Below are 22,163 nucleotides of genomic sequence, written 5' to 3'. Positions count from 1 at the left end.
GATACAAAGCAACGAAGATATCCTTCCAAACATTTGTTTACTATCTCAGTTTGCCCATTAGATTGAGGATGATAAGATGAGCTATGAGCTAATTGAGTCGCAAAATAAGAAAATAATTCTGTCCAAAAATTTCTAGTGAAAATGGGATCTCTGTCGCTTACAATAATCTTTGGGTTTCCATGTAGCTTTTGAATTGTTTCCATAAATGCAGTAGAAACTGTACTTGCTTTAAATGAATGAGATAATGCACAAAAGTGTGCATACTTGGTAAGTCTATCAACTACCACCACGATAACACATTTTCCTTCAGACTTGGGTAAACCTGTGATAAAATCAATTGAAACCTCCTCCCAATGTTGGCTTGGAATGGAAAAGGGTTGTAATAGTCTTGGGGTCTTAATTGTTTCAACTTTATTTTGTTGGCAAACCAAACATTCCGCCACAAACTTTTGAATATCCGATTTAAGGCCATCCCCAAAAAAAACCTTCTTAACACTGTGGTAGGTATTTATAAATCCTGAGTGCCCTCCTAAGGGAGAGGTGTGCAATTCCCTAAGAATCTTTTGTTTAAGTTCAGAATTCTTACATAGGTATAACCGATCCTTGTACCATAAAAAATCATTTTTCCAGCTAAATGTATTAGATGTACTGGGATCTTGTTGTATCTTTTGAATGAGTTCCCACACTTCCTCTTCATTCTTCCATTCATCCCTTGCTTCGTTTATCCAATCTAGTTGGATAATAGAAATGGCGCAAAGAAATGCTTCCACATGCTCATCTTTTCTTGAGAGTGCATCTGCCACAACATTTTTCTTCCCTTTTCTGTAGATGATTTCAAAGTCATAGCCCAACATCTTTGTGACCCATTTTTGCTGCTCTTCTGAAGATACTCTTTGTTCCAAAAAGTATTTAAGACTATCATGATCTGTTTTCACCTTGAAGTGTCTTCCCATTAGGTAGGGTCGCCATTTCTTAAGTTCATGTAGTATTGCCAGCATTTCCTTCTTATAAATAGCTTTGTGTAAATACTTTCCTTTGATTGGACGACTTTCGAAAGCAATCGGTCTTTGTTATTGCATTAAAACAACACCAATTCAATTTCCTGAGGCATCACATTCCACAATAAAGGTTTTTGTGAAGTTTGGTGTAGCTAAGACTAGTGCTTGGCAATTGCCTCCTTAAGATGTTCATAGGCCTTCGTTGCTTCTGGAGTCCATGAGAATGCATCTTTCTTCAATAATGTTGTTAGAGGTGCTGCTATTCTCCCATAATTCTTAACAAACTTGTGATAATACCCTATCAACCTGAGAAATCCTCATAGATGCTTTATGGATGTGGGGATTTTCCATTCCTTAATGGCTTTAATTTTGCTAGGGTCTACCTTAACGCTTTCATGAGATACAATATGACCCAGATATTCCACCTCTTGTACTCCAAAGAAACATTTGGACATTTTTGCATATAACTATTTCTCCTCCAATAGTTTGAGCACCATGTCAACATGTTGGACATGATCCTTCCAAGATTTGCTGTAGATTATTATATCATCAAAAAATAGAAACACAAATTTTCTAAGGAAGGGTTTGAAAATGGAATTCGTTAAACCTTGAAATGTAGAAGGTGCATTAGTAAGGCCAAAAGGCATGACCAAAAATTCATAATGACCCTCATGAGTTCTAAATGTTGTTTTTGGAATGTCTTCAGTCTTCATCCTGATTTGATGATATCTTGAACGAAGATCTAACTTGGTGAAGTAAATTGATCCATGCAATTCATCTAATAATTCATCAATGATAGGAATGGAAATTTATATTTAATAGTGAGCTTGTTGAGCTCCCTATAATCTGGACACATGCGCCATGATCCATCCTTCTTGTGAACCAATACTACTGGAGTAGAGAAAGAACTTTGACTAGGTTTAATGATACCAACCTCTAGAATTTCTGCAACCATACGTTCAATTTCACTCTTTTGGACATAGGGATATCTGTAAGGCCTGATGTTTGGAGGAACACTTCCTGGAATCAAATTGATAGCATGATCATGATCACGAATAGGTGGGAGGCCTTTTGGAGTCTCAAATACCTTGGAATGATTGGCCAAGACTTTTTGGAGATCTGGAGAAATGGATGATTTCGATGTGGGAACCTCCAGTGAACATAATTGTGCAATTATGCCTCGTTGTTCTTTCTTTAGAATCTTTATCATTCCATTAGAGCTGATTATCTTGCCCGGTTTCCCTGCGATACCCCTTAATTCAATTTCCTTTCCTTCTGAAGAAAATTTCATGAAAAGTTCTTGAAAATTAAAAGCTATTGTACCCAAGGATTGAAGCCATTGGATTCCTAGTACAACATCAACACCATCCATTGGAATGGAAAGCATTGGGCTATTCAATGCATATTCTCCCATGGATAGCTTGATATTATGGCACTTTCCTGAGCAATTTATGGTTCCTCCACTTGCAACCATCACTTGACACTCTGGTGCTAGACATAGGAAGCAATTCAATTCTTTGGCTATCTTATAATGAATAAAATTATGGGTACTTCTCGAATCAATCAACACTGTTACCTTTTTCTTCTTGATATGCCCTACTATCTTGATAGTTTGAGGAGTGGTAATTCTAGCCAATGCATTACAAGGTATGGTCGGATTCATTTCTTCTTTTTCTAGGGTTTTCTCCTAATGTATATCCTCTTCTTTTGACGTTTCCTGTTCCTTTTCTTCCTCCTCTTCACAATCTATGTAAAATAATTTCTTCTCGGCACACTTATGACCTTTAGTGTATTTGCTATCACAACTGTAACAAAGCCTTTTTGCTCTTTTTTCTTCCAATTGTTGTGGTGTCAACCTTGTAGGTTGTGGATGGCTAGGGGCAACAATACTTCCATCTTTATGATTGTGAGTGGTAGGCTTCTTTGTTGCCATAATTTTTCTTTCCATTTTTTTTTTCCAACCTGAATGCCTTCTCTAATGAATCTGGTTCCCAAAGGCGAACCTCATGTTGGATATTATCTTTTAAAGTCCCTATGAACATATCAATCCTATGCTCATCTGGAATATCTTTTACCCTTATATTCAGTTGGAAGTCCTCAATGTGCTCCATCATTGAACCCTTTTGTTTGAGATTCATCCATTGGCTAAAAGAAGTGTTGCTTTTTGTATCCTCATAATGTGCTATCATTTCACCCGTAAAAATAGCCTGTGACAATTTGTTTACAAGAGCAAAGACATCAATACCATACAACTGATTTGGTTCCAAATAAAAAGTTGCAATGCGTACCTTTTGTGTGTTTTGCATATTATGGAGATCGAAAAATTGCTCCATCTGTAGTATCCATGTTCCGGGATCCTTGCCACCAAACTTCCTCATATCGATCTTTGGAACATGGTGGTTCTTCGATACATGTTAGAGTCTATGAAATCATGATTAACATTTATTTTGTTCTCATCATGAGTTTCCTTTACTACCCTTTCGCCATTAGTAAGCATTTCTTGTAGAAACTTTGTCAAATCTGTCTTCAAATCTTCCATGCCTGTCTTCAAATCGTCCATCTTAGTTTCCATGCCATCCATCTTAGCTTCCACACTGTCCATATTAGCTTCCATGCCATTCATCTTAGCTTCGATGCCATTCATCTTAGCTTCTTTCTTTAAACCATCCATCTTAGCTTCTACGTCTTTCTTTAAACCATCCATATTATTTTCTCTTACCTTTTGTGCGAGTGAAATTTGTTGCACTTGGTTTCGTAATATTGATATATCATGTTGCATTTCTTCCTCTTCTTCATGAGTCATGCTAGAGCTCTCAGGTTGCTTACTAGGTGTTTCCATTTTCTTTCTTCGGGGCATCAATTACCAATAATAATGCTTCACTATGCCCTTTGAATTCCTTCAAACCAATTTTTCAAACCAAGCTTATGCAAAAATTTAAAAAATACACACCTTTTTTCACTTGTAGGAGCTTGATATTGAATCTGATGTACCTCCGTAATATTGGATCTCCTGGTTTTGAAATCATGACCAACAGTAGCCCTCTGCGTCCTCTTTCCAATTCCACCAGTCTGATCCAAATTGGATTCTCCAAGGAAGAGTTATGCCAAATCTCCCACAGTGACTTGATTATAGACTAGTTCAGTAGAGCGAACTTGTACGACATGCCATTTGTCATTGTTTCGACCTTTGGATCTAAAAAATATATACAAGAAACTACAATCCGTCCTCTTTCTGTAACTTCTTCCGAAATTTCAATCTGACGCTCAGAGAGACAGTTATGAAGATTTTCCCACAGTGACCTGTTTGGAATGTAATTTGGGGGTTTGCAAAAACCCTAACTTCCTTAGACTATATATCCGAGAATATAGCGAGACAGGATCTGAAATTTGGAGCCGAGGTTCAAAATGATTTCTTCTCAAATGGTTTTTTTTTTAGCTTCTGAAACTTCGTAGCAAAAGAGTTATAGCAACAATACCACGATGACCTGTTTTATCTTAAATTCTGGAGCTTACAAAAAACCTAACTTCCTGAGATCATATCTCCAAAAATATAGTGAGACAAGCTTTGGAATTCGTACTTGAGGTTCAACATGATTTCGTCTCAAATGGGTTTTGTTTTTCACTTTTGAAATGTCGTTGAAAAAAAGTTATAGTGAAAATGCCACGATGCCCTATTTGGAGCAGCGAAACCCTATAATCCAAAGCTCTGATACCAAATGTTAGGAAACCACCTCACACAAAGATAAAAAGATAGATCAACGCCTTAGAATCAACCTCTTCGAGGGGGCAACCTCCTTTACATTACACAAATGAACAATTCTTGGATACAAATGACAAAACCTCCTTTCTATATATAGGAGTCTAAGGGGTCACAATATAACCAAGATGACCTAACAATAATAATATAAAGGCACAAAAATAACAATAGTGGGATTTTAATGGGGCACAATAATAACAATATGGGGACAATAGGGGCACAAAAATAACAATAAGGGATACAATGACAATAGTAATGGGGAATCACTAGTATTATAGGGACCTAACAGAGAATGGGGCCAACGTTGAAATTTTTTCAGTTTGTGCTTGTATGCATTGAAATTTGACATGGTTATGGTAGATGCATGCATTAACGATATGGGAGGGTTATGAGACTCAAATATGACTCACATAAAGAATTCAAAAATCAAACATTACAATTATAACATATATAAATGTCAAGGAGATGAAATTATTTATTACTATTTACCAGTTGCAAGCTTATTGGTGCTAATTATCCTTCCTTCTTGTATGTCAAGTCATGAGGCTAGTAAATCTTGATCCGATGGCAGTCCTGGTTTGATAGGAAAAGCTCTAAGATAAGGCTTAGAGCTATGAACTACGAGCTCTGTCGGTTTCCACAAGTCCAATCAAAATATCCACTAGCAAGGCTCCTCAAGCTAGGACCACTAGCTTGGGGTCAATATATCACAATAGAAAAGGAATATAAGGTCTTTTTTCGAGTCAACCTAGATCCTCTCCTAGGCATCTTCTTCTAACTAACTATATCTATGCACTTATCCCTTCAATATATCCATAAGATGCCTTTCAGACACGCCTTACAGTGGACTTCTATTTCCCTTCTGATGATAATGATATCTTCTTTCACAATATTGATACTTCCTATAATACCATATGCAGTGGAAGCTTCCAAGGTGCTAAGTTAAGGAACTCTACTCAAGGTGATAGACTCATCCTCTTCTTAAGTTCAGGTCAGAGTTTTGTAGTTTCTCAACACTTGCATATAATTTCTCCTTTTGCTATCTTTAACAATAGGTCTATTCCCTTGAGATATCTATATCATTCCATTGCAAGTTTGTCCATTTAAGGCTTTGAATAACCCCAAAAGGATGCGAAATTGATCTTGCTTCAAATTTTCACAACTAGATGGAGTGATAGGTTTCTATTTGGAAAAACTTGTATAAATATTAGAATTTTTGAAGATAATTTTGGTCCTTTAGGGTGAATGAGTTTTGGATCATACCTTCCAAATGAACCTACAATGCCTCTATACAGTTCCGTCTGGGTCCTTCTTAAAATTAGTTTCCTTGCTGCCTATTAGGACTACCTCTAGTCCAAAAAAGATGAGTTTAACTAGTAACTTGATCACCTTCACAGAATTGCACAAAAAATTATGGTTTTTGGGTCTTTGAAATGTGTTACAAGACCTTTGAATTCGAGCACAAGTCTTTGATCTTCTCCTAGTATTCTTAGCCTTGCGATGATTCAAACTCTCCAGGTTTGTATTTATTATATGATGTATTGAGCTCCTTACTGATTTTGCAGATGACAGATCTCTTGCGTGTCCGTTGTAGTCATCAAGCCATCTAGTCTGCTCAATGACATGTCTATGTCTCACTAGTTCAATTTTGTTTTTGAGTTGAGTAGGATGTGATTGCAACTCTGCAATCTTGATCACAGACAAACATGCCTTTTTTCTCCAATATTGCATATGTTTTTCCAGATACATTGATAACAAAAGGTAATTATTGTGAAATGATTGCTAATCTGGTATCCTCTAACTCGGTTCCTTTGACATCCTTTAACATCCTCTGCTTTGGCATCTTATAACTGCTCGTAGGTATGAAACTGTAATGCATTTCATAGGTATGAGGTTTGTAATTGTAGTTTCTATGGAATAATGTAAAAGGTCTGGCCTCTTACATCACTTATCTTAGTTATGGCATCCATGCACAATATACACTAGATACACAACTTTGGGATCATATGAATTGGCAAGGGATCAAACTTGTAGCTACTATGAATTACATAGTGCAAGCTATGTAACCTACCACTATCAGAATGATAACACTACCATTACCATAACTCTAACACTCTGGTTCACTGTAATTCCACCACTGTCAGAACATCATCACTCAGGTCTCCCTATCATAACATCGTGATGGTTAATGCCATGATGGGTGCCATACTATGCAATGGAGATTTCCAGGTTGACATATGCTCAATCTCCCTTTAAACATCAATTTCTCATTTTCTTTTGCATCTTCTGATTTTGTGTGGAGGCAACATCTCTTTTTTTGTTTTTATTCATGTGAATCCTCTTGCTTGGAGGCACCATGTTCACTTCTCTGTATGTTTTTTTAATGTTTTTTTTTATTCAGATTTCTCTCAGGTCCGACTTGTAACTTTTTTTGAGGTCCAATTTACAACTTCTTTGGAGGCATCATGATCTCTCTCTCATTTTCTATCTTACTTGGCTTGTTGGGCATAGCATGTTGTTGGCATTTAATGAATATTATTATTGATCAATTGTAATATTTGTAAATTACAATGGATTTTGCATATAATTCTTTCATATACATCGTAGATAGTAGAGTGTATCTATGACGTTCGTAGTCAACCAAAAGGAAATGTCATAAGCAAGTGCTTGAAGCTTCATATATTTTCCACTAACCAACCTTATTTTGTTTTTTTGTCGAGTGGTTTAAGTTCTCCAGAGAGTACATCAGGCTTGACCTGTGGCTTGAGAAATTGCGACCCAAGGGCATCTAAGCTGTCAAAATGACCTGGGATTGCACCCGACTTGGGCCACACCAGCCCTTAACATGACTGGATTTTTACCTACAAAGTTTCGAACCGGTGACCTTCACATCATGAAGTGACTGGATATTTACCTACAGAGTTAAGTCAATTGACCTTGTGATTGAATGGGAAGTGCTCATCCAGGGGAATTCCAAGGAGTTTTAGGATGATTGGAAAATGCATTGTAGGGATTAATTGCAACATATGTTTGAGGGCTACTATGATGATATTTGCAAGCCAATGTAGAGGTTGATAGATCAAATCACAAGACAATATACGAAGAATATCATATTATGAGTCATGGATGCCTATGGTTAACTAACACCTTCTATTGAGTATTGAATGCCATGAATTGACATTATTTATTTCAAGATGCTCTTCTACTCACCAAAAGATGGATTGAATGTGTATTAATGATAGTGATTTAAGACATCCTATAACAATTGATAAAATTATTAGCTAAAGTCTACCTCTACTAATTCAAATTACATGATTTTTTTTTAAAATGTAACCATTAGAGTAAATTGATTTTTAATTAATAAAATTAATCACTATTTTCTATCACATAGTTTCTGATTTTTTTTAATAATTAATATATATATATATATATATTTAAATTAACAATTACATTATAAATTATATTATTAAATCAAAAGCATATTATATTAATTATTATATTATTAAATCAAAACCATATTATATTAATTATTAAATTATTATTATTAATTCCTAGCTTGTCTCAACATATGTTTTTGGTATGTCATTGCATATGGTTTTCACATAGGCTATGAATTTTCTTGGTGGCTCTGCTCCCTTATACATTCAATTATTGCAACAGGCTTGAGGGATTCTCGGTGGCTCCACTCCCCACGTTTGATTCTTGCAGCATACCTGAGGGTTTCTGGATGACTCCGCTCCCTATATTCAATCCTTGTAGCAGATTTGAGGGTTTCTCGATGGCTCCTCTCCTTACATTCGACTTAATGTTCCCTTGAGTGTTTTATAATGGCTCCTACCTACCTTTGATTCTTGCAGACCTGAAGGTTTCTCAGTCTCTCCTCCATATATTCCATTCGGTGTTCACATGAGTGTTTCTTAGTGGCTCCCCCATACATTCAATTCTTGCAGATCGGGCTGGGCGATTCTTGGTGGCTCCTCCCTACATTTGATTCGACATTCCGTTCCCTATGTGGTCTCCTTCAAGAATCCATAATAGTTGGCAGGTTCGGGCATCAAGGTTAAGTAATGGTAAGTCCACATTCCTTCTTGAACACTTACAACTCTAGGGTTTTCAAAAAATTGTCACAATCTTAAGGCTAGGCACATTTTAGACCATTTATGCCCTAAAAGAAAAACACACTTTCTGTGAAATTTCTTTGGGGTTCATTGGAATGATCTAAAATAAATATGTGGAGGAATAAAATCTCTTGAAAAGATATGGCATGAATATTTAGTTCTATGTAGACATTAACAACCACAATTCACGATGCTTGGCCAATAAATATAGATTCTACAAAAAATTTCGAGCTCTTGATCTAGGTTTCCTAGGCGTTCTAATCTAAAATTTTTCTTTAACCTTCTTAAGATAAATTTGAGGCATGAGACAAAGATATATTCTCAAACACATTGCCTACAAACAATAAAATACTGAAGCTATGTCGTATATGATTTCTAGCACCAATCTACAACAATCTTGGATTTTTAGTAGTTGGTTAAAACATAGTTGGATTTAGGATGTATCTAGGGTTTGGAGAAGATAAACATTAAAGCTTCCCTTGCACATCCCTGTTGATTTTCCATTGGTCTTGTTTGGAGGGGTATTCAACAAAGCTAAAACTAGGCTCAGAGAAGGGAGAGGAAACCAAATCTTCACAGGAAAGACTGAAGCTGACACATAAATGTTTCCGTGGAGAGGACTATACTCATAAACCCTAAACCATGGTGCTCCTTCTGTACTTGTGAAAAAATCACTCGTTCTATACTTGTGACAAAATTGTATTCAACAATAGCTGCATATGGGTTTTCTATACAAAGGTTGAAAACCTTAATGTTCATTGAGAGCTCCATTTGCGACCAAGATGCATCCCATCTTCATGGATTTAAGGATTCTCCAACAATGATCAATTTAGATATTTGAGAAGAATATAATGTCTAATCTATTTCCAACTCCTTTCTTTGAGGAAGTGAAAAACTATTTATTTGTTTTTACTCAAATCTCTTTTGCACATGTTTTCAAAGAGCTCAATTTTAATGCTAACAAGGTCTTGAAACAAGGACTTAATCTGTTTATTGGTTCATTCACTTGGAAGGAATCAAAGGATGGATTCATTATTTAGGATCACAACATTTCTATCTTTGTTCAAGGAGAAACAAGTTCTAGTTTATATTTAAGGATCTTTAATTATACCTTGGTTCTTTTATTTGCTCTTCGAGATAGAAGAACTTGTTATAGGTTTGGGGTTTTCATAAGGATGACTTTGGTGGATTGATAGTGATTCACCTACGGGTCAATTTCATCATTTCTTTGAGTCTTTGGACAAATGTTGATGTATCAATTTTGAAGTTACCGTAATAGAATTGTATGTCAATATCTATATGGAAAACTCTAAACATATTTATAGAGCTTTTGTATATAACTCCATAAACACAATATGTGGCTATTTATGCATTAATGATTCTTTCAAATATCTTATACAATGCTCTACGCTTCTACAAAATGCAATCTCTTGTATACCTACCCCACCACAAGTCACCCACTAACATCCAAAAAATACCATAGCCTTCCCATAAAATGATCACTAACATAACCCACTGAGACCATAAGTTGACCACTAAAGGGTCATAAGTTAAAAATGTATTATATTAACATCCCTCCTTAAGCTTGATTTTGGGGCACAAGAAGGGAAGTGTTACAAATTACCCCCTCTTGATGACATATTCCTTCATCTTAAGCAAAGTATAAAATTCACCAATCTTGGCCTCTATGAAAGGCTTGGTGAAAATATTAGCAATATGGTCATCTGCATAAATACTCTAGATGAATGACTTGATCCTAGATCAACTACTATAATAATGTTGGCGAGCCTCATTATGTTTAGTCCTAAATTGGTATATTGGATTATGAAAAATATGAATAGCATTATAATTATCATACTAGACTAAAGTCAATTTCCCTTCTTGAAGCCCAACCTCATCCAATAATATTTAAATGCTTACTACCTTTTGCCTAAAAGTGATAAGACCTATACACTTTATACTCATTCTTAGTGATATAAAGCGCAAAACTTGCACTACTTCTTGCTTTACCAAGAAACCAACTTGAGCTAATAATTTCGACATAGGTTGAAGAAAATATTTGATCAACTTGGTCTCCATCCCAATATCAGTAGGTTTATCTAACCAAAGTATCCTTTCCCCATAAGAATAGTAAACCCTAAGCTAATAGGTACCCTAAATGCATATAAAAATCTACTTTGTCGCCTTCTAATGACTTCCCCTTCCCCATGGATCTTGCATGTATACATAAACTAGCATAAATCCATATTAACCTAGGATTGATTAAACATTGAGAGGGATAAAGACACCTGGGTGCAAACCCCTTTCTACTTGAAAGATTTGACGTTAAGATGAATCTATGCTAGTTTTTAATTTTTTTTAAGGGAATTAATAAATGGTTGACTTTGGCTTCTTCTTCTTCTTCTTCTTTAATTAATTTATATATTTATTTATGAGGCGTGAACAACATTTTGTTTATTTTTATTTGAGTGCATTAGCATCACAAACATATGTGGTACCTATCTTCTAAACCAAGTTGTATAGTGCACCTTGCTTTTCTTGGTGCAACAACATTGACTACAAAGATTATGTTTGTTGTTTTTTTTTTTTTTTTTTTGACAGAAACGGTTATGGAGTATTTGTATTCATCTTGGCCTGAATGCCGAAAATCTGGTTACATTGAGGATGTCTAAATTCTGTTGCAACTCACTGCTAAGAATGAGAATGCAACTGAAGCTTGAGGACTTCTTCCTTGATAAGGAATTTATAGATTCGATTTCAGAAATTTTCCCCCACTTGAAGATGCAAACAAATTTATTTAAAATCAAGCAATAAAACATGGCAATAATCAGCTTATGGGATGGGTTTCCATAGTTTTTCTCCATCTTTCATCTTGACCCCGGCAGTGAGGAGGGCAGCTTTGTTGGCTTCAATATCCGCGTCTTTATTATGAGTTCTCAACACATGGTTGTAATTCAGCTTCTGAAGAGCGTTTTCCAAGCCCTTAATTCTAGAAATCAACCTTTCGAGTTTAAGATCCAAAGCTGGGGAATTGGAGACCATTGCGTTTATAATGATCTGGGAGTTACCTATAACATTAGCTTCATTTATATTCAATTCTTGAAGGATATTGAGGCCTTGAAAGAGGGCCAGAGCCTCAGCTTGAATGCTGGAAGAGTGTCCAAGCCCCCAAGCAAAGGAATGAATTTTTTCCCCAATTGGATTTATAATAACACCTCCTGCACCAGCTTTGACCGGATTGCCCTTAGCTGCCCCGTCAAAAAAGAGGGAGTGCCTTGAATGCGATTTGAGCTAGTCTTGAAAGTCAGTTTCAGATTTCCTTATTTTCCAGTCTTTAAGAGGAGGGACGTTTCTAACTGTTGGTTGAAATTGCAAGTCAAGGAATGATCCCCAAGCAATGTCCTGTTGGATGAGATTAGAATCATCTTTTATATCAGTCAAACACTCCTTTAAATGACATTTAATCTTGATTTCTAAGACCTTGTGATTCTGATTAGAATTCTTGAAAATTCTTCTATTTCGTTCTAGCCATATCTGCCAACAAATAACCTTTGGAAGGACAGCCCATGCAGTTTTGATTATCTGGTTTTTAGGAGGGGGGCCAGGATATCTGGTTGCCCAATTTGAAAAAAGATCAGTAGAGGAACAAGGAAGCAAAAAGTTGGGATCCAAAATGTGAATAAAGTAGCACCAGATCTGCTTAGAGAAGTTGCATTCAAGGATTAAATGGACTGCTGTCTCTGCATTTTCGTTACACAGCGAGCAGATGGAGGGACCATAGAATCCTTTTCTCTGCAGAATGTCATACGTTAGGATTCTGCCATGGCAGAGAAGCCAGGAAAAAAAATTGACTTTGGGCCATGAAGTGAAATGCCAGATTCCTTGCCAAGGAGTTGGGTTGGGGGGGACGTATGGCCTCTCATTTAGCTTGGCATACCCCAAGGAGACAACATAGCCTCTGGCATTCGGCCCCCAGCCTTTCAGGTCTCTTTTCCTCATGTGCGTGGGTGCCAAATCGTGAAGGAGGTCAAGCAATGTGGACCATTCGTTGGTCAGATGGGCTGGCACCTCAATTCGTTTCCATCCTACCCAAACAGATTCGCTCCAAAGAGAGATATCCCACAACGAACACAACCCCTTTATATCCATCCAGCATCGCAATGCTCTAATGGAGGCTTTGTCTTCAATTGGGTCCATATTCATGATTTTATTAGTCCAGATGTTGATCTTTTGACCATTTCCTGGGATCCAATAGGAGTGCGCTTTAATTAAAGGAGAAGCTTTGGCACACAACTTGAGGAAAGACGAGTTAGGCAAATGTATCACATTGTCTAAACAACTGGAACGAGGACCTCTGAAGTATTTTTTCCAGAGAGCTAGCTGGGCCCAGCCAGGCTTGGGCGTAATGATCCTCTAGATAATCTTAGCTGCCATAGCCACATTCTGTTGACAGAGATTTTTGAAATTCAAACCACCCTCCCACTGTGGCTTGGAGATGGTTTCCCAACTGATAATAGGAATCTTGTTTTCATTCTGTTTTCCTCCCTTCCAAAAGAACCTTCGCATGAACTCTTCCATTTTTTTTAATATGATTGCCAGAGCAAGAAGCCCAGCAAACTGAAATAGGGGTAGACTGGTAAGCACATATTTAATTAGGACAGATTTGCTAGCAGTGTTGAGCCAGGAGTAACCCCAGGCTTGGATCCTAGTCTTGATTTTTTCAAGCTAAGGGAGCCAGTCTTTGCTTGCAGGTCTCTTATGAACAATAGGAAGGCCCAAGTATTTGAAAGAAGTCCAAGAAGAGGAGGCTACAAACCCCAAACATCTAGAAATAATGGAGAGCAATCTGGGCGAGGTGTTCCAGCTGAAGATGTGGCATTTGTTCTTATTTACAATGCTGCCTGAGGCCTCATTGAATTCATCCAAAACTGCTTTAAATTTAGAGGCAGAGGAAAGAGACACAACACCCATAAGCAGTGTTTCATCCGCAAATAAAGTGTGATTCAAGTTTTTGACCCCTCTTGCAATACATATTCCATTAATATCTTGATCTTGCATCTTTTTGTCTAACAGGAAGCTGAGAACAGAGGCTTGGATGACAAATAGTTGAGGGGAAAGAGGACACCCCTACCTAACCCCTCTCGAAGCTTTGAAAAAATCAGTGGCTCTTCCATTTACAAGAGGAGCAATCCATGGCTCCGAGATGCATGCCCGGATCCAATTAATGAAGTTTGCTCCAAAACCAAACCTGCACATGACTTTTAAAAGAAAGCTATGATTTACTCGATCAAAGGCATTTTCTAAATCAAGTTTAATCACCATACCTTGTTCTTTTCGAAGAATACTTGAGTGAATTGCCTCTTGGACTAGGGTGAAGTTGTCCACGATCTGCCTTCCTTGGATGAAGCCTCCTTGATTCTCTGGAATTATTTTGGGAAGAATGTGCTTCAGTCTATTTGAAATTACTTTAGTGATTAACTTATACCCAGTATTGCATAAGGAAATCGAACGAAATTTGCTGAAGGTGTTGGCGCCTTTTTCCTTGGGTATAAGGGCTAAGAAAGTAGAGTTTGTGATGCCTCCTATCTTCTGAGTATTTTGAGCAGATCCTTTTCAACAATTGGCCAGCAAACTTGGAGAAACCTGGCAGAGTATCCATCCGGCCTAGGGGCCTTATCTAGATCCATATCAAAAAGGGCCTTTTTAACTTCTTCTTTAGTGACTTTGGCCTCCAGGATCTCGTTCATACGTGGAGAAATTGCAGAAGGAATAATGTCTAACAAATCTGAATAATTATGCGGATCCTTTCCTTCACTATACAGGTTTTGAAAATGAGAAAAGGCTGCATTCTTAATGTCTTCAAAATCCTTGTGAGTGTCGTTATCCTCCTTGATCTCAGATATGGTGTTGAAGCATTTCCTGGCCTGGGCTTATTTGTGAAAAAAAGCAGTGTTCCTGTCCCCTGCTTTGAGCCAGAGATTTTGAGATTTTAATCTCCAGTATTCTTCTTCAGCGAAGCAGGCCTTATGAAAGCGTTGTTGCAGATGGGCCTCTTGATCTAAAAATTCCTATGTGACTATAGCGTTCTCCATATGAGATTGATGAGTTGCAAGAGAGACTTTAATGGCTTTTCTTTTTGTATTAGGTTTGGGCAGGGTTTTAACCCATCTTTTTAGAACTCATTTTACCCTTCTAAGCTTTTCCTCCAAGATAAAGAAAGGAGATCCTTTGACAGGTTGACTCCAACATTCCTTGACTGTTTGCATGAATTCTGGATCCTTGACCCAGAGGGGGCTGAATCTAAAGGGGATAGCACTAGATCAAGATGGGCTAGGAGTTCTAGCTTTATGGGCTTATGGTTCGAGATGCTACTAGCAAGAATGTACATTCTGGGTTCTAAACCAAGTAACAGATAGGAGCGTTGAATGAAAAATCTGTCTAATCTGGCAGCAATATGACCAGGGCCTACTCTTTTTTTAGACCAAGAGTACTTACCGGAAGAAGGCTTGATATCCAGCAGGTTCCAATCCTACATAAGATCCTCCGCCCATTCCCTTGCCGGATCTCGAACTGCGCTACCTCCACTTTTTTCAGTCAAATGAAGGGTGAGATTGAGGTCTCCAGCAATAATTATATTTTCCAGGTTTGTTAGCGTTCGAATTTGCCTCAGGTTGAGAAAGGCAAAACTTGAGGCAACATCAAACCAAACTCAGCCTCGTAGCTAGCCCTACGAGGACAGGAGAGGGCTCTCTCCGGGTCTATCTCGGTAAAAGGTTTGCAAAGGAGATTAAGATGACCAATAAGGAATACTGATTTTAGGCTAGGTATTAAGTGCAGAGGTTTTGATTTGGTTGTTTTTAGGGTTTTGTTGAAAACAATGGGAAAGGCAATTTGGGCTCAGGGATGAGACACAGTTTCTGCAGAGGTCTGAATGGAGCAAGGTAGGCAATTGTTTGATGCCTTAAAAGCAATGAGGTGAATAGGTGAATAGATCAGACAGGTGAGGAGCTAAGGAGAGCAAGAAAACCTCAAGGATTCTCCTTAAACAGATGAAAACATAGGATATTAAACAAACTTAAAGGCAGAGCATTACAGATTATGAATTCTACCTTAACACTTCATTTGTTCAATTGTAGAAGATGAGAGAAGGAAAATGATACACATAACAAACTTACAAGTACTGAAAGAAGAACAACATCAAGACATAAAGCCACAAGAATTCCAAACAGTGCTGCAAAACCCTGGTCTTTCCTTTGCCAAAATGATGAAGTAAAATATACAATAAAGTCTCAAAACCTCTTCCCCAAGAGTCCAACCTGTGGTACTGAATGAAAATTTACATATATAGACCAAGCTAACCTCATTCCCTACCCTCTAGGGGTCGAGCTCCTCCTTCTAGGAGTTGTTTCAACCAATTCTAAACATGGAGCAGGAATCTAGTTGACCAAAACAACCTACCTCTAAAAAGAAGGAAACTGATTTCATTACATTAATTTCTTGGTAATTTTGTGAATGAACCATCTAGAAGGAGATAAAAGTGCCATGTTACCTTACATACATCAATTTACATCATGGTGGGTCAAAAATCACATCAAGGAGAAAAACTGGTGAAAATTGGCCGATTTCCTGAGCTGAAGGATGAAAACTGGACCAAAAACCTCAACGCGCAGCGCCCTGATCTCAACGCGCAACGCACCTTTCAGACTAATTTTGAGGCACTTCCTGACATCCAAATTGAGCTCAAGATAGCTCGTTGGAAAGCCCTGGATGTCTACTTTCCAACCCAAGTGGGATTTCTCAATTTTGAGCTCATTTCCCCCCTCAAAACTGCATTCTCCCAGAGGTACTTCTTGCTGTGGCAAAAGGTGGCAGCAAGGTGGTTTTTATGGTGTTTTTGAGCCTTTTGACCATCCAGATCTCGATGAAATGCTTCGACAATAGTTGAGCAGGCATATTTCATTATGACAAATCCAAAAATGTAAACAGTTTGTGATTTGGACCTCCCAATCTTACGGGCAGCGCGCTGCGTGTTGAACCAAAAAACCTGTTTTTAGGACAAAATTTTCAAAAATGACAAAAATTTCTCCGAATTTGCCCAAATTCGGAGTAATGACCCTCTATCATGTATGTTGCCCCACCAATGAATCCTCGGCCAAAATTTGGAGTGGGTCGGGCTTTTTCCGCCGCTTCAGTGCCTTGCTCAATCGCCTCTTAAGGATCTTCATCTTCGCTTTGCAAACATGCATGCGGGCCCCGTAATGATTCTTCATGTGACGAAGCAAGTCTTTGTCTCTATTGGCCTTCGCCAGCAACCCCTCCAAGTGTCGGTTGACCTTCTCAAGCACAAATTGCCGCGCAACAGGTGTCAAATCACCCGGTCTTTTACGGGCCAACCTACGGTCTTCACGGATTCGTTGCAGCTCTATAAGTGTGTGCTCATCCTCCAACTGTTTATTGTGCTGCTCCAAGTATTTGATTTGACATTCCGCCTTCAGCAACTTCTCATTCAATCTATCAATCTCGGCCTTTTGTTTCGAGCTAGGAGAGCTCGTATCCACATCACCCAATGCAACATCAATATCATGACCACCTGAATGGCCCTCCTCGTGAATCGGCTCCTTTCCTCTGTCCTGAACCTGTACCTGTACTGAAGAAGAAGGCGAGACCCCTTCCACACTATGTGGAGATAATACTCACCGTGTAGCTGCAAATAAGGCCCTGTGTCCTCGCTGATATGTCACACATGCTGGAGCGCTGACATGCTCTATCTCAGGAATGTCAAACTGATGTGAAGGCCCTGCCTCATCATGAACTATCTCTGGAGCTGGCTGAGGCGCTGTGAAAAGGTCACGAGAAATAAAATCCTCCCAAGTGATGCCCTGCTGTGCCAACTGATGAACCACTACGATCTTGATCAACGCGTAATGATAAATACTATTATGCTGCTGTACTGGGGTCTTCCTTTATACAAGAGGCACCATCTTCTCTATGTTGCGAAACATGAAGTATGGAATGTTCATTATATGTACCCTCGTAAAATGCATCAACAAACGGACATGGTACACATAAAGACGGGAGAATCTGCCCTCACAACTGAAATACCGAATGATGAGTTTCATCAAAGGTGCGAACTGATCATTCAGGTATTGAAAAGGAAAAATGCTGCTCAAGTGCCTCATATACCCAGGTTTGATGTATGGTTGATAGTAAGATTTCTCTAACTGCTGACGTTTATTCCATTGCTCTCCAACATTTGGTATCCCAGTGGCCTCCGCAATAGTCTCTGGTGACAAAATGAAATCCACTCCGGTGAGATTTACATGGCCATCATGTAAATGTAGAATGAACAAGTGAGCTAATTCACGATGATGCTGAATTTGTGAAATTAGCTCACAATAGTGATAGCATGAATGACGAAGAAAACAATCCATTGCAAGCGGGCAAGCCTGCAATTGATCCAAAGAAGTAGGCTCTTCCCTGCGAGGCTTACCACCTTTGCCACCTTTGCAAGACCTTCGTGGCACATTACCCTCTGTTGTAGAATCATAGTCATACCCCTGCTCATAAGATGAACCTGTGTCTTACATAGCTCTGAAAACACAATGTCTGCAAAATGTATGCTGTCTGCAATAGTAGGTTGTAGGTGTGGTGAAATTATTATTTCAATACATGCTCAAAAACCAACCGAAATATCATAAGACTTATGCCATAATGGACACTCTGTTTTTTTAAGAACAGTTTGACAAGTAGACCAAAATATGAAGTATTGTTGGCTCACAGCTTTCACAAGGGCATGGAGTTATGTTTCACCAAGGAAGGGCAAAAAAATCTTCACCACTCATCCATAAACACCCTTAAGGCAGATTTTTGGTGAGGCCTAGGGTTTCATTTGTTTGACCTAGGGTTTCATTTGGTTTTTACATTCAACATATCACACCTCTTTTCAAACACACCATAAATGATATGAAATTGATTGAATCGATCATAGAACACCTACTTGCAGATTTGGAGGCAATTAGACACGATTTGGGCGCTTTTCCTGTGAATGTGATTCAACGCGCAGCGTGCCACCCCAACGCGCAGCGCACCACCCAATGCGCAGTGCCTGTGTAATTTTACACTGGCTCCAGTTGCCCAACGCGCAGCGTGCACTTTCTATGCGCAGCGCGCACCTGTAAGACTGTCCACGGGTCCGTAAACTCGGTCTTTCACCTTCCAATGCTTGAACATGCTCTTGCCTTGATTGTTGGTGAACAAATAGACTCGATTTGCCCTTTTATAAGCAAACAAAATATCTCATTTGAATTAAATTGAACCAAAAACCCACTTTGTAAGGTTTGGCACTTTTCACTTTTGGTCCTTTAATACAACACTGTTTTTTGATTTTTCTTGCTTTTCTGAGGTTTGGACTGATGATCTTTGTTGATTTTTTGCAGGGATCTGGCGTTTTGACTTTGGAGAAGATCAGAGGCTTGCATCTGGATTTTCTTGTGATGAAACAAATACAATTATTTACATTAACAATTTTTAGGTCCAAAACAGAGTTTTGGACTAAAAATATTTTGAAATGCTTTATGAAAAACTATTTAAATAAGAGCGTTTTTTAAACCAATCCTCATGGCTTGCGGGCTTTTATTATGTATATGCAAAGGACCGACAACCCTAGACTCTAAGACACTTTTATGACAATGAATGCATGATTATGGAATTTAGTGATTTTTGAGAAAATTTATTTTTTTACTAATCCTGCAGGGATAAACATGAGGGAACACAAGACAACCAGACCCCCTCATCAGTAAATGGCATGCCCCTAGCTGAATGCAACGGAGTGGAACAAGCGAGACACCTAAAAATGATATGCAAAAAACGAAAAGATCTCTGACGGAGGGCTGTAATAAGGATCGACTCTAACATTGGCTCCAATGGGGATGGTGGCTCCTTGGAGACGCCAAGAACAACAGATCTCTGGGAGAGCAGACCAGTGCTTTCATCCATTGGGCGATGGAGTCATTATTTCAACATTTAACATAAAACTTTTGACACATTTATTGACTGCAAATTTGACTGAAAACTGAACACAACTCTGACCTAAACTGACTCAATTTTGAACACGGAAAGGACTGATAAAAACAACTCGACAAACCTCAAACCAACTAACCTTCATCTCCAGAATTATAGCCTTCGCTGCGGGCCCCAGACTGAAGATGAGAGATCAGTACACACATGCAATAGAACAGAAGTAAAACGATATATACAATGATGATGAAATGAGCAGAAAATGCTCAGAAATGATATCGCTTCAGCAGCCGACCATTGATCGGCCCTCCAGGACAATCATCTCCATTCATTTCCTTGAGAAGAAATGCGTTCTGACCACGATATGCTGCAATTTTATAAGGACCCTTCCACAAATTGTCAAATTTGCCGTGCTTTCCTTTATCTTCATTCCGGGCATCCCATCTCAAAACCACCTCATCCAGCTGAAACTTATCTGTTTTTGCCTTCCTATCATAAATCTTCTTTATGCGCTCCTGCAACTTGAAAGTATTTTGGAATACTTCCTCCCGTGTCTGCTGTAAATGAATCATCTAATTAATCCGCCGCTGCATGGGATCTTCCTCACTATCAGCTTCTTGCAGCAATTTGACTACCGAAATAGCAAGTGAAGTAGGAAAAACCATGTATGTCCCGTACACCAACTCGAAAGGAGACACGCCAATAGACTTTTTCTGACTTACCCTATCAGCCCACAATGCATTCACTAATTTCTTGTGCCAGCCCTTTTTATTGATTTCCAGCAACTTTTTAATGATATTTACCAGGGACTTATTTGAAGATTCGGCCAACCCATTTCCTTGCGGATGGTAGGCGGTTGAATGCCCCAAGCTGATATTGTACTTATAGCAAAATTCAACCATTTTCTTTGACTTGAATGCCGCTGCATTATCTGTGATTAGCTTACTAGGACACCCAAAACGTGACAGTATATTATTTTCAAGAAAAGAAATAATTACCGCATCCGTGGCCTGCCGGGTGGGAATGGCTTCAATCCATTTTGTGAAGTAGTCTGTAGCTGTCAATATCCATCTATGCTGTCCTGACGATGCCGGATGAATTTCCCCGATGAAATCCAAGCCCCATTGCTGAAATGGTGCGCTGACCTCAATTGGTTTGAGAGGCAATGGCTGTAGTTTCTGCTTCCCTTGAAAAATTTGGCATTCGTGACAATTCTTAACAGCCTTATACACATCTGAAAATAACGAAGGCCAATAAAAACCTGCTCTTAGAATCTTATTTGCTGTGGTTTTCCAAAACAAATGGCCCCCGCAGTCACCTCTATGAAAATCCTCCACAACTCGCTTGGCTTCCTCCTCTACCAAACAATTCAGCAACATTCCACCAGGGTCCTTCCAATATAATGCAGAATTGAGGATGCAAAATTTGGCAGCTTTCAGCTTCAATGTTCTACTCTTATTTCTAGGCATCCCGGGAGGTGAAGACAAATTCTGAAGTACATATATCACGTCAGCATACCAAGGAGAAGAAACAAAGATATCAGATACCTGATTTGCCAGATTCTCCTCATCTTCATCGGACATAGCAGCCATCAAATTTATATCTAGCACATGCAGATTTGTTTCAGCCATTAATTTGGCGAGTCCTTGACCTTTGATCAGCTTGGTTGGTTTAATCTCCACATCATACTCTAACAACGCAGCAATCCACTTACCCCGCCTTCCTTCTGGATCTGCCTGTACCAAAACATCCTTTACTGCTGCGTTAGGAACATATGCTATAATGTGGGAATGCAATATATACACACGGAAATCCTTCAAGGCCTTTACAAGCGCAAGTGCTTGTTTTTCAATGATGTTGTATTTCAATGCTCCGTCCCTTATAATACGACTGAAAAAAGCAATAGGCTTCTCAACTCCATCCCTTTTTTGCATTAGTACAGCTGCCAAAGTGTGCTCAGAAGCAAATGAAAACAAAATAAAGTCCTGTGTGTAATCCGGGCTAATTAAAGTAGGGGCTGAAGAAAGAACTAATTTTACCAAATTGAATGATTTCACCGCCTCTTCTGTCCACTTTAACTGACTGTCCTTTTTCAGCATGTTCGTGATTTCTCTAAGATGCTCAGCGAGATTTGGAATGAAACGACGCAGAAAATTCAGTTTGCCATTAAATGACTGTATTTCTTTCTTGTTCCGGGGCTGTTCAATTTGCTGGATGGCCTCAACACGTGCAGGGTCCACACGAATGCCGTCTTTAGATATGATGTGGCCAAGG

The sequence above is a fragment of the Pinus tabuliformis genome, chromosome 9, assembly GCF_031772625.1.
Source record: "Pinus tabuliformis cultivar Carrire ecotype Pingquan chromosome 9, CPIR1, whole genome shotgun sequence".
NCBI lineage: Eukaryota > Viridiplantae > Streptophyta > Pinopsida > Pinales > Pinaceae > Pinus > Pinus tabuliformis.
The sequence above is the reverse complement of the archived record's forward strand: the minus strand, read 5'-3'. Positions refer to the sequence as shown.